Raw genomic sequence first — 12,414 nt, forward strand, 5'->3', positions numbered from 1 at the left:
TTCACTACGTTTAATCATGACCGTTCACTACGTTTAATCATGACCGTTCAATCGTGGAGCACACGGAACGCTGCGTGGCCTCCTACGTTGTACCGAGTTAGCATGTCTTGCCATGCGGTGCACTCCGGTTCGTTGGGGCTACTGACTGGGTTGTCCTACGTGTTACAATTTTTTTTAATTGCGTTTTGACCTCCAGTTTCTGATTTTTCTTTCAAAAATACCATCCGAACCCAAATTTTCACCCCTTTTTAATTATTTTCAATTTCACCCTCAACCTATTTTTTTTTTCCTAATTTCACATTAAATAAAAATTTATTAATTTTAAATTTAGATTTTTATATATATTTTAAATTTTAAAATTAAGTCCGGGCCAAATTTTGAGCCTAAGTATTACAATAACGGAAGAAATCTTCACGTTATGCGGTAGATCTTCCAAATCAACACGTGATCTTATGAAACTTTCAAACTCTTTTTTTCTACTGATAAGATAGTAGGAAAAATAAACCTTTACGTGTGATTTGGGAACCATAACTACCTTTTATATCCTCAAGTTTATTATTTTTTATTTATCCCATCATAAAATCATAAATATCTTTTTGCTCTCTACACATAAAAAGAGGCACACACTTTAATTTAATGCATTAAGGCCCACACTACTTTTAATTGTACGATCACTTTAAACAAGCGTTATTAAATTGATAGTTTTTTATGTATAATAATCCTGCATATAAACCCAACAATCTCTCACTTGGACTATATGTGTTATCTTATAATTGTGCATTAACAACTTTATAATTACTAAGAATTTTGTTATCCGTAACATCCCTTAAAATTAAACATTTAAATTTTGAGCGTTTTATTAAAGTTTTTAGATAATTAAGGGGGCTTCTGGAAACTTAAAAGGGCTTAGGAACTTAAATGAAAGAAAATTTCAAAATAAAGAAATTAATCCCTAAATCCAAAACTATCCCATCAACTTACATTTGCTGAATTAAAAACAGAAGAGAGAGAATGGAACGGCGGGAAAGAGGAAAAGGGTGAGAGGGTTGATCGCACAAGATGAGAGGGACAAAAAAGAGAGAGAGAGAGAAGGGGAAGAAAATTGAGGAAACAAGGAGGTCGGCTGAAAAGAGGGTGATAAATCGATTCACGAGCGATTAAGAGAGAGGAAACTGCATCAGTATACAGGACGAAGGAGAGGGCTCGAAAGGGGACCGCTATTGCAGGCAAACATCAGCCAAAACAGGAGGTAAGACAAATTTGGGATTCAAACCTTGAATTTGAGATTCGTACTTTAATTTCTTGCATTGGGTGAGATATATGCATGATCAGGAGTTGTGTATATGTATTTAGATGATGCGTTACGATGGACTACAAGATTGTCCATCTCAATTGACCTACGTGTATATATATATTTGGTAAATGGCCTTGTACTATGTACAACAGGAGTTATCTTAAAAAATAAAATGGAGAATTATCAGGAAAATTAATGCTAGATAAATCATGGTTATCAAGATCAATAGGGATTAGGTACAGAGAATGAACAGGGAGATTTAAATTCATGGAGATTAGGATGGTCAGAGATACTGTTAGGACACCTGGACAAGGACTGCTGTAAGGCTAAACGAGTGAACGTGGGCTGATGAGGAGAGAGTAAAAATAGATAAGCAGATGGGAAGAAAGAAAAAAATAAACTAATGAGAACGAATCAAAGAGGTCAATGAAGAGAAAAAAAAAAGAATAATAGCAGAAGTATGTGGGAAATAAAAATAAATGTGAGATATCCCTCTGTAGGGGAGTGAGGAGAGAACTTAACTGTGAGTGGAGACAGAAAAATAGGGACTACTAAGGGGAAGACTCCCGAGTAGTGATATATAAAGGGACTCTTAGGACAAAAATAGGAAAAGAAAGGAACCAGAATCTGGAGGGGAAAATCTGAAAGTTATCATGCTTCTTTGAGGTAACATTTGCTAATTAATCGTTTATAGCAAATTCATTAAGTTATATATCATTATCGGCCAGTTCGTGGTGTGTGAGTGGTCATCATATGGTCGGATATTACATAAAAAATTGATATGTGTAGTGAGTGTCCTGTGCATGATAATTTTTGTGCATTTCTTGATGTTGAACTATGTGCTCCAGTTAGGAGTAGTGTGCAGGGCCACTGTTAGGGCTGGATAAGTTTATGTTGGTGTCAGAAGACTCTGTGCATGATATTTTTGTATGTTACTTGATGCTGAATTGTGTGCTCCAGTTGGTAGCAGTGTATGTGGTTGCTGTTAAGGACGAATGGTGTTAAATTGTCCTCGGATGGTTGTTTGTCGGAAGGGGATTATATGCTAGTTCTAGGGATAGTGTGGAGTGCTTTCAGGACCCGAAAGTGTGGTATAAGCAGTTCTGATTGTGATCAAGAGAGAGGAAAGAATCTTGGGGAAAAGAAGATCTATGGTGAGGAGAATAGTGCTACAGTATAGGGAGGTAAAGAAAAAGATACTTGGAGGAACTGGGAGGCAGAGGCAGAGTGTGAGAAGATGGGAAGAGAATGAAGGACGGATACATAAATCTGGTAGGACTGGGAAGTTGAGACAAGTCGAGTGAATTTGGAAAGGAAGATAGACTAAGAAGGAAAATATCTAGAGTAGTGAGTGAGGTACTGCCTGATGGAAAAAGGGGCTAGGATGGAAAAATAAAAAATTTGAAAAACAGCAAAAGTTTACAGAGATACCTTTACAGAGGGAAGAAAGCGAATAATAAATTCTTAGACATGAAACAGAGGGGAATTTAGGGGAATAATAGAGGTGAACAGTGTGGAATTTTAAAGTGTGCAGAGAGGTGAACAAGAGAGCGTATAGGGATGTAACCAAATTTTTAAGGCAGTTGCATATTTCAAATTGTAGGTTTGAATTTTAAATTTGACTTACTGGGCATGCAAACTCATTTCTATTTTATTTACATATGCAGTGAGGTAGAATCATATTTAGGAACTATCGATAACGGATCCCATTACCTAGAGGATATAGAAGGTGTTAAGAGTAGTCGTCCAGGATATAATACCTTTACATTTACCCACACACACATAGAAACAGATTTGGTATATTTGTATTTTGAATATTTTGTTTTCGTTCCTTTTTGCTGTTGTGGAACATGATGACCTTGCCTTTCAAGAGGATGGGATATATGTATATGGTTGAAAGTGTAACAAGTGTATGGATGATTATATTTTGAAATGAGAAGGATCATGTTGTGTTATACTGAATGGTTATATTACAGGAACATACTACATGAGAATGTAATGAGTTCGTGACATACAGGACGTTACAGATGATATCAGAGCGAACGTTCCTAGGACAACTCTTATTATGTGAGGTGTAGGACCTTGTGAGGGTTAGGAAGCTGGATAATACAAATTTTAGGAGATATGTTATGAGAAGATAACTTGAGAATTAAAACATTGGTGCGTGTAAGAGATAGGGATAAGAGAATGAGATTATGAGAATTTAAAGTTCCAAGAGTAGGGCCTAATTAAATTAAGATATGACAGATGTAGGAATTATGACAGCTATGACTTTACGTCAAACCAGCTGGAGAATGATGAATTCAACTTAACCGCTTAATTTTCCAATTGTGTGGTACATTAGGAGGTTGAATTTGGGTAAATAAGGAAATACGAGTTAAGTGTATTATTAGATTGATTTAAACTAATCTGAAATCTTTTTATGGTTATGATACCGGTGGTGCAATGTACAGGTGTAAGTGGCCATTACAGAGGCCGTGAAAACTTATCATGGTATGGGTTGAGAGGTGTTTTGTTCAGCAAATATCTCATTAATATGTAACTGAGTATGTGTGTGAAATACATGAATAATGCCTGCATGGGATGAGTTTGTGTTTACTCTGTAATTACCGTGATGTTATGAATGTGTGTGTGTGGTGGAACCAGGTAAAAGGGTTCCAATGAATGGGTATCTGTGTGCATATACAATTTGGAAATACCATAAAATAGAATTGATTAAGACAGGACTGTCGGGATGGGTATGATTTGGAGAGCGGAAAATAATGAGAACTTCAAAAGAAATAAAAGAAAAGGGAATGCAGACCAGACGGGTCTGCCAAAAAAATTAATGAGTACAGCTGAAGGGAGAGACAGAAAGGTGGATATGAGAGAGAGCAGGCCTTTTGGATCTGCTTGAGATGGAGCAATGTAGGAGAAGGGAATGGCTGAGAAAGGTGAACAGAGAGAGAGAGCAGGCCTGATAGTGTGGCATGGTAAAAAACCACCAATAAACACCTATGGAAATTCAAATCCCTAAGGAGGGATTTAGCCTAATAAGGAAAAAAATAAATTGCAAATAGAATGGTAAATTTTACCAAGAACAAGAAGCAACAATGGGAGTGGCCAAACCCTAGTAGCAACTTCAAAAAAAAAAAAACACGCACTTGTTTAAGAAAGGAAGAAGAAAATAGAAACATCCTAATGAGATCCTTGTATAACTATCTAGGACCCATAGTCATAGGTCTCCTAGTTTATGGATTGCAAATCTTAATAGACCTAAACTAAGCTGTTCTCAAGATAATTGACCCTAAGGAGTTTGAAAATAATAAAAATCAACTAGATGGGGTATTTTGCTTGCATACCAAATCGTTGAGCAAGAAGGAAAAATTTTGATGACATAAACACCAACTTCCCAAAATCTACCAACACTTAAATTCTAGAAGCTAACAGAAAACACCACTAAGGTCATTAAATTATTTTGGGTAGAAAGTAAACACAAAAAGAAGGCTGAGGTTACTAAGATAAGGAATTGCCATTGCATGTGGTGGAGTCAAATGACCCATTTTGGAAAGGAATAGAGTAACTCTATTTAGATCCCTATTAGTGCCCATAATAAACATTTACCAACCTTTTGTAGGAAACAAACATTCCATGTCAAAATAAAGAAACCATAGTATCAGATCATGCTCTTAAGTACCAGGATAAAGTGTGCCCTAGATATAACTCCTAGTCGGATCCTGACCTGGTTACGGAGAGTCTTTTCAACAGGAAAAAAAAATCCAAACAACTAAACATCCAAAGGAACGAGTGTACCTGGTAAGAAATGTTTCCTAAAATATCTTGTTCCTTCTAAACTTCACTTTCTAAAGAAAGATAACCTCTTGAAGACATGTTCCGTAATATAATAAAAAAAAGCTTAATGTGTTTCCCAGGATATGGTTCCATTAATTCTAAGTGGAATATCAAGTTATACAAAATACAAATGTACCTAGATAGAGCTCTAAAGTAAATATTATCATAATAGCACAGCGGAATTAAGGCAAGCCATAATTTATAACATATAATTGATATCTTAGAGCCATGTCTAAGGCTACTATCTTGTGCCTTTGAGAACCAAAGGTGTAACACCCATACTTGAAAAGAATGAAACAACTAAAATAAAGTCAATCATGATAAGATTACTAAGTGATTCCTCCATCAAACACTCCTAATAATTTTCAGCTACAACACTTATGGATGTCATACTTTCCTGCTTAAAGGATGCTAAGAAAAGCTAATCAAGTGCTAAGAGATTTTGGAAAACCCTGCAAACTTGATGGAATTTAGAAGAACATTATGACTCAACCAAAAGTAGATTGCTTAGACATCAAGTCCCTTGGGTAAGTGAAAAGAAGTTTGGCTACCAAAACAATACTTTCAAATTTCCAAAGTGATATCCAGGATTCAGAAAACCTTACTATTAGTGGATTGTTATATATGAGAATGAAACATATATGGCTATTTAGAGATCATGAAAAATAACTGTATGTTTTGGTAATAATTCAAGATTATATGGACTAGAGATCGTGGAAAATAATTTCTAAGATATTCACATATTAATTTTTGAAAGTCAGAATATAGGCAATTTTTATGGGGCATATGCACGTTGGAAAAGACATTAACATAACATAGCATTGAGGTCACTTATGTAACTAAGAACTTAATCTTGTGGTGAGAAGCTATTACTAAGAGACTTGTCATGATGAGAATCAAACAAAGATATGATGCTCGCAGACAGTGTTTGATAGTGATGATAATGGCATAGATTATTGTTGGGAGATAATAGGCTCTAATGAGTTTTGAGGATCAATATAATCCAAAATAATAGTCCTATGTGAAGATGAAGTATTATTAGGAGAGAAATAGTGAAGTACCATCAAATCCCCTTAGGTCTTAAAATCACTAAGATCGGAAGTTAATTCTAGATAAATGTACCTTTACTTTTGGGAGGTAGGAAAGAGATATCACAATCTAAAGTGATTTCACTAGAAAAAGTGCCATGACAACACTACTTCATAAAAGAAATCATGTGGGAATCGGAAGAGAAAATGGGGAACAAATATCTTCATTTTCTATAATTACTTGATGGGTTCAAATTTAGAGGACCAAATTTTTAAAGGGAAGAAGATTGTAACATCCTGTAAATTTAACATTTAAATTTTTGGGTGTTTTATAAGAGTTTTTAGATAATTTAGGGGGCTGCTGCAAATTTAAAAGGGCCTAGGGACTTAAATGAAAGAAAATTTCAAATCAAGAAATTAATCCCTAAATCCAAAACTATCCCACTAAATTATAAATAAACTTACATATGATGAATTGAAAATAGAAGAGGGAGAATGGAACGGCGAGAAGGAGGGAAAGGGAGAGAGGGTTAATCAAGCAAGATGAGAGAGACAAAAAGAGAGAGAGAGAGAAGGGGAAGAAAATTGAGGAAATAAGGAGTTCGATTGAAAAGAGGGTGATAAATCGATTCATGAGGGATTAAGAGAGAGGAAACTGCATCAGTATACAACACGAAAGAGAGGGCTCGAAGGGGGACTGTTATTGCAAGCAAACATCAGCTAAAAACAGGAGGTAAGACGAATTTGGGATTCAAACCTCAAATTTGAGATTTGTACTTTAATTTCTTGCATTGGGTGAGATATATGTTTGATTAGGAGTTGTGTATATGTATTTAGATGATGCTTTATGATGGAATACCAGATTGTGCATCTCAATTGACCTACGTGTATATATATATTTGGTAAATGGTCTTATACCATGTACAACAGGGTGTATATCAGAAAATAAAATGGGGAATTATCATGAAAATTAATGCTAGATAAATCATGGTTATCAAGATCAATAGGGATTAGGTACAGGGAATGAACAAGGAGATTTAAATTCATGGAGATCAGGATGGCCAAAGATACTGTTAGGACACTTGAACGGGGACTGCTGTAAGGCTAAACGAGTGAAAGCAAGCTGATGAGCAGAGAGTGAAAATAGATAAGTAGATGGGAAGAAAGAAAAAAATAAACTAATGGGAACGAATAAGAGAGGTCAATGAAGAGAAAAAAAAAAGAATAATAGTAGAAGTATGTGGGAAATAAAAATAAATATGAGATATCCCTCTGTAGGGGAGATGAGGAGAGAACTTAACTGTGAGTGGAGATGAGGAAATAGGAACTACTAAGGGGAAGACTCCCGAGTAGTGAGATAGAAAGGGACTCTTGGGATGGAAGTAGGAAAAGAAAGGAACTAGAATCTAGAGGGGAAAATCTAAAAGTTATCATGCTTCTTTGAGGTAACATTTGTTAAATAACCATTTATAGCAAATTCATTAAGTTATATATTATTATCGGCCGGTCTGTGGTGTGTGAGTGGCCATCATATGGTCGGATATTGCATAATAAATTGATATGTATAGTGAGTGTCTTGTGCATGATAATTTTTGTGTATTTCTTAATGCTGAACTGTGTGCTCCAGTTGGGAGTAGTGTGTGTGGCCACTGTTAGGGCCGGATAAGTTTATGTTGGTGTTAGAGTACTTTGTGCATGATATTTTTTGTATGTTACTTGATGCTAAACTATGTGGTCCAATTGGTAGCTATGCATGTGGTCGCTGTTAAGGCCGGATGGTGTTAAATTGTCCTTAGATGGTTGTGTATTGGAAGGGGATTATATGCTAGTTGTAGGGATAACGGGGAGTGCTTTCAGGACACGAAAGTGTGGTATAGGTAGTAAACAAAAGTACATATTATGATTGAGAGGTAGGAAAGAATCTTGGGGAAAACAAGATCTATGGTGAGGAGAATAGTGCTACAAGTACAGGGAGATAAAGAAAAAGATACCTGAAGGAACTAAGAGGCAGAGAGAGAGTGTGAGAAGATGGGAAGAGAATGAAGGACGGATACATAAATTTGGCAAGACTGGGAAGCTGAGACAAGTTGAGTGAATTCGGAAAGGAAGATAGACTAGGAAGGAAAATCTCTAGAGTAGTGAGTGAGGTACTAACTGATGGAAAAAGGGACTGGGATGGGAAAAAAGAAAATCTGGAAAACAGTAAAAGTTCGCAGAGACACCTTTATAGAGGGAAGAAAGCGAATAGTAAATTTCTTAGAAATGAAACAGAGGGGAATTTAGGGGAGTAATAGGGGTGAACAGTGTGGAATTTTGAAGTGTGCAGAGAGGTGAACAAGAGAGGGTACATGGATGAAACCAAATGTTTGAGGCAATTGCAGATTTTAAATTGTAGGTTTGAATTTTTAAATTTGACTTATTGGGCATGCCAACTCATTACTATTTTATTTACAGATGCAATGAAGCATAATCATATTTAGGAACTACCGATAGCAGATCCCATTACCTAGAGGACATAGAGCATGCTGAGAGGAGTAGTCCAGGATATAATACCTTCACATTTACCCACACACACGCAAAAACAAATTTGGTATATTTGTATTTTGAATATTTATTTTTCGTTCCTTTTTGCTGTCATGGAACATGATGACTATGCCCTTCAAGACGATGGGATATATGTATATGGTTAAAAGTGTAACAAGTGTATGGATGATTATATTTTAAAATGAAAAGGATTATCTTGTGTTATACTAAATGGTTATATTAGAGGAACATACTACATGAGACTATAAGGAGGTCATGACCATGTAAGGGTACGGGATGTTACACTATCAATACCTGACTAAATCCCTAAACAATCCCATCCATTAATCATATCAACATAGGATCAAAGCAGTTTTCGCTACAACTGTTGTAACTAAACCCATCAATGGTTACGTATATCAACACAAGCAAATAACATAGATCAAACATGGATGTGCAACATAAAAATTACATGCTATGTGATCTAAGTATGCCTATTTCCAATTAGTCCTGCCATAACTTTAGTGAGATCAACTTTAAGGAAATTTAGAGATAAAATATAAACCAAATCAATATAATTAAAATGAATTACCAAATACATAAAGCATATTCATAATATAAAACTCATGACATGTTTGTATTATAAAAGCAACTATGGTACAAAACTTCCACTGAAATTATATGAGCAATGTGCTCATGAAAGACCTTAGGTGGGAATCTTTTAGTAAGTTGGTCCACAACCGTGGAATTTTTCCCGATGTGCTCTAATGACATCTGTTTACTCTGAATTTCTTCTTTAACAACTAGAAACTTGATATTTATATACTTTGATTTCGTTGAGCTCCTATTGTTATTAGAATACATAACTGCAGGCTTATTGTCACAAAATATCTTTAATGGTCTTTCAGCTTCATCTATCATGCACAACCCAGTGATAAAATTTCGCAATCATATTCCCTGATTGGACGCCTCATAATGTGCTATAAATTCTAGTGTAGTGGAAGAGGTTAGAGTGTTTGCTTAACACTCTTTCTAGAAATAGCTCCCCAACAAATAAGTAGATATAATCTTATGTGGATTTCTTTTGTCTTGACATCTAGCGAAATCAGAATCAAAATAACCTGTAATCTCTAACTGATTTGATCTCCTGTACATGACCATGTACTCCTTCGTTCTCTGTAGATACCATATGACGTGTTCGACTACTTTCCAATAATTCATACATGAATTACTAAAATATCTCCCTAACATCCCAACAGTGTACACAATACCCAGATGAGTACAAACTTAAGAATACATAAGACTCTTTACAGCTGAAGAATAAGGAATTTTTTGCATTTTCTTAGACTCGAAGTTGTTCTTTAGGGATTGACTTAGAGTAAACTTATCTCCTTTAGACATAGGGATGTCACCTGGCTTGCAGTTTTGCATGTTAAATCTCTTAAAAACTTTTTGATATAGCTCTTTTGTGATAATTTAAGAATACTCTAAGAGCGATCCCGATATATATGATTGCTAATACATTAGAAGTGTCCCCAAGATCTTTCTTTTTAAAATTCTTTGTCAGAAATCTCTTGATTTCGTGCAATAAGTTTATATTTTTACTTGCAAGTCGTACGTCATCAACATATAAAACCAGAAAAATATACTTACCCCTACTAAACTTATGGTATACACAATCATCCACTATATTCATCTCAAAACTGAACGAGATGATAACATGATGAAATTTATGATACCATTGACGAGAAGCGTGCTTAAGTCCAGAGTTTAATTTCTTTAGTTTTTAAATCATTTGCTTCGCATAGCCGATATAAGATTTTCTGGTTGCACCATATAAATTGTCTTATCAATATCTCCATTGAGAAACTTTGTCTTAACTTCCGTATGATGCAACTCAAAATCAAAGTGTACCATTAAAGTCATTATAGTCTTGAAAGAGTTTTTTGATGAAACTAGAGAAAAAATCTCTTTATAATCGATGTCTTCTTTCTGTGTAAAACCCTTAGCGATAAAAGGGATGGTGGGCGGCGTAGTGTGCGCATGCAAGGTAAGTGCTTTGCAGGTGGTTCTGAGGACTAGATGCTCGATCTGCGAGACTCGTAGGATTTTGGGCGTGAGGGGGAAAAAGGGGAGTGAGGCTAAAGGCCTCTAAGCACGACAGGAGTAGGTGATGCTACATAGGTGAGTGGAGGTAGGTTTAGTGGTGCATGTTGGTGCTGCGGGCATCAGGGATGTCAGATTTGTAAGATCCGTGGGCTTCTGACACGTGGGTGTTTAGAGGTAGCTAGCCGCATTAAGATGCGTGACTTGGTCGCCAGTGGTATGTGTGTGTGTGTGTGTGATAGTGGAGGAAAACCAGAGGCCGCAAATTGCATCTCTTTTTGCTACCACATAAGATACAAATACCAACTCCACTTCTATACGGTTAACTGAATGGGTTTCTTCAGAGGACTCGAATCTCCATTAATGGTAAACACTAATGATGTGAGCATGGATATGGATTAAGTTGGCGGAAAGGATATTTCAATACCAAGTGGGCCCATTACAAGGGGGAGAGCTAAAAGATTATAACAAATCTTCCAGGTTTTTATCCAAGCATGGATCCATTAAAGAAGCCAAAGAAAATAAGTCAATAAGGCCATTCACCTAAGGGTATAATAGTACATACTATTCACCCCAAGTACAAGAGAGAAATAAGCAAGAAAATGAGAAAATTCTGCAAGACATAAAAGGAAAATTCCCATGGGATTTTATTTCCTAATCATGTGGGAAATGTTCACAATTAAAGATCAACCAAGAGGAAAAATTGCTTCTAAATTGCAAGCTATCTTATGAAAGAGGAAAACTTCTTAAATACCAAATCTCGCAAAAAAAAGAAAATGCGTGAGAAAGAAGAAAATATCTTGGCAGAATTTTTTTCTCTAAATCAGCCACAATTAATTAAGATATTCCCTATTTAAAAAACTTTCCTCATAGGGAATCATATCTATCTTATTTTTATTATAATTTTCTTAATTTTTACTAGTTTTCTATTCTAGTTTAGATTTACTTTCTTATATAATTTCTTCCATTAATTAAGATATTATTTTTTTCTTATTATTCACATGGTCTACACTATAAATAGGCATTCAATTCAGAGTTGTAATTCAATCAGAATTTTTACCTTATTAATAAAATTAAGATATTTTTGTTTTAAGTTTCTAAGCCTATAAGAGTGAGTGAGTGAGTCTTCGACCAACTTGTGTTAAGAATTTGGATCATTTATTGAGGTAAGTCTCGTGGCGTCTTTTCAATTCTAGTTCTTTATTTCTTTCTCAGTTACATTGGTTTTCATTCCCCTATTGAGTATGGGTTAAGTAGGGAGGGTTTACTTAGAGTTTTGAGTTTTTGATTGCTAATGTATATGCATGGTTTTGGATTTCGTTGTTGATTCCGGGTTCTGCATAAATTAGTTTCTTAGAATTGATTTTTGGTCATTGGACGTACTAATAATTTATTGTAAATTTTTTTAGGTGGCATCGACGGGGATTGTGATTGGGACTAAATCCTTGAATTTAGTATGTATCGCACCACAATTGAGATAAGAATTGTAGTACTCCCTTGATAATTTTTAATGAGTTTTCTCTATGCATGTAAACGGTGTTATTTGAATGAAAATAGAAAACAGTGTGATTTTGAATGAACGTAGATGTGTGTGCGCGTTCATGAGATTTTAAGTTAAAAAAATTAATATTT

At 35.3% G+C, this 12,414-nt stretch overlaps 1 long non-coding RNA gene across 1 annotated transcript; it reads left to right on the forward strand.

The window, feature by feature from the left end:
* Positions 1-750: 750 nt before the first annotated feature.
* Positions 751-12,414, forward strand: LOC148239765 (uncharacterized). The gene is made up of 2 exons (XR_015816214.1): positions 751-1,249; positions 12,192-12,414. It is a non-coding gene; the product is annotated as an uncharacterized LOC148239765 (long non-coding RNA).

This window comes from Carica papaya, chromosome 9, assembly GCF_054855325.1.
Source record: "Carica papaya isolate Zhongbai chromosome 9, ASM5485532v1, whole genome shotgun sequence".
Taxonomy (NCBI): Eukaryota; Viridiplantae; Streptophyta; class Magnoliopsida; order Brassicales; family Caricaceae; genus Carica; species Carica papaya.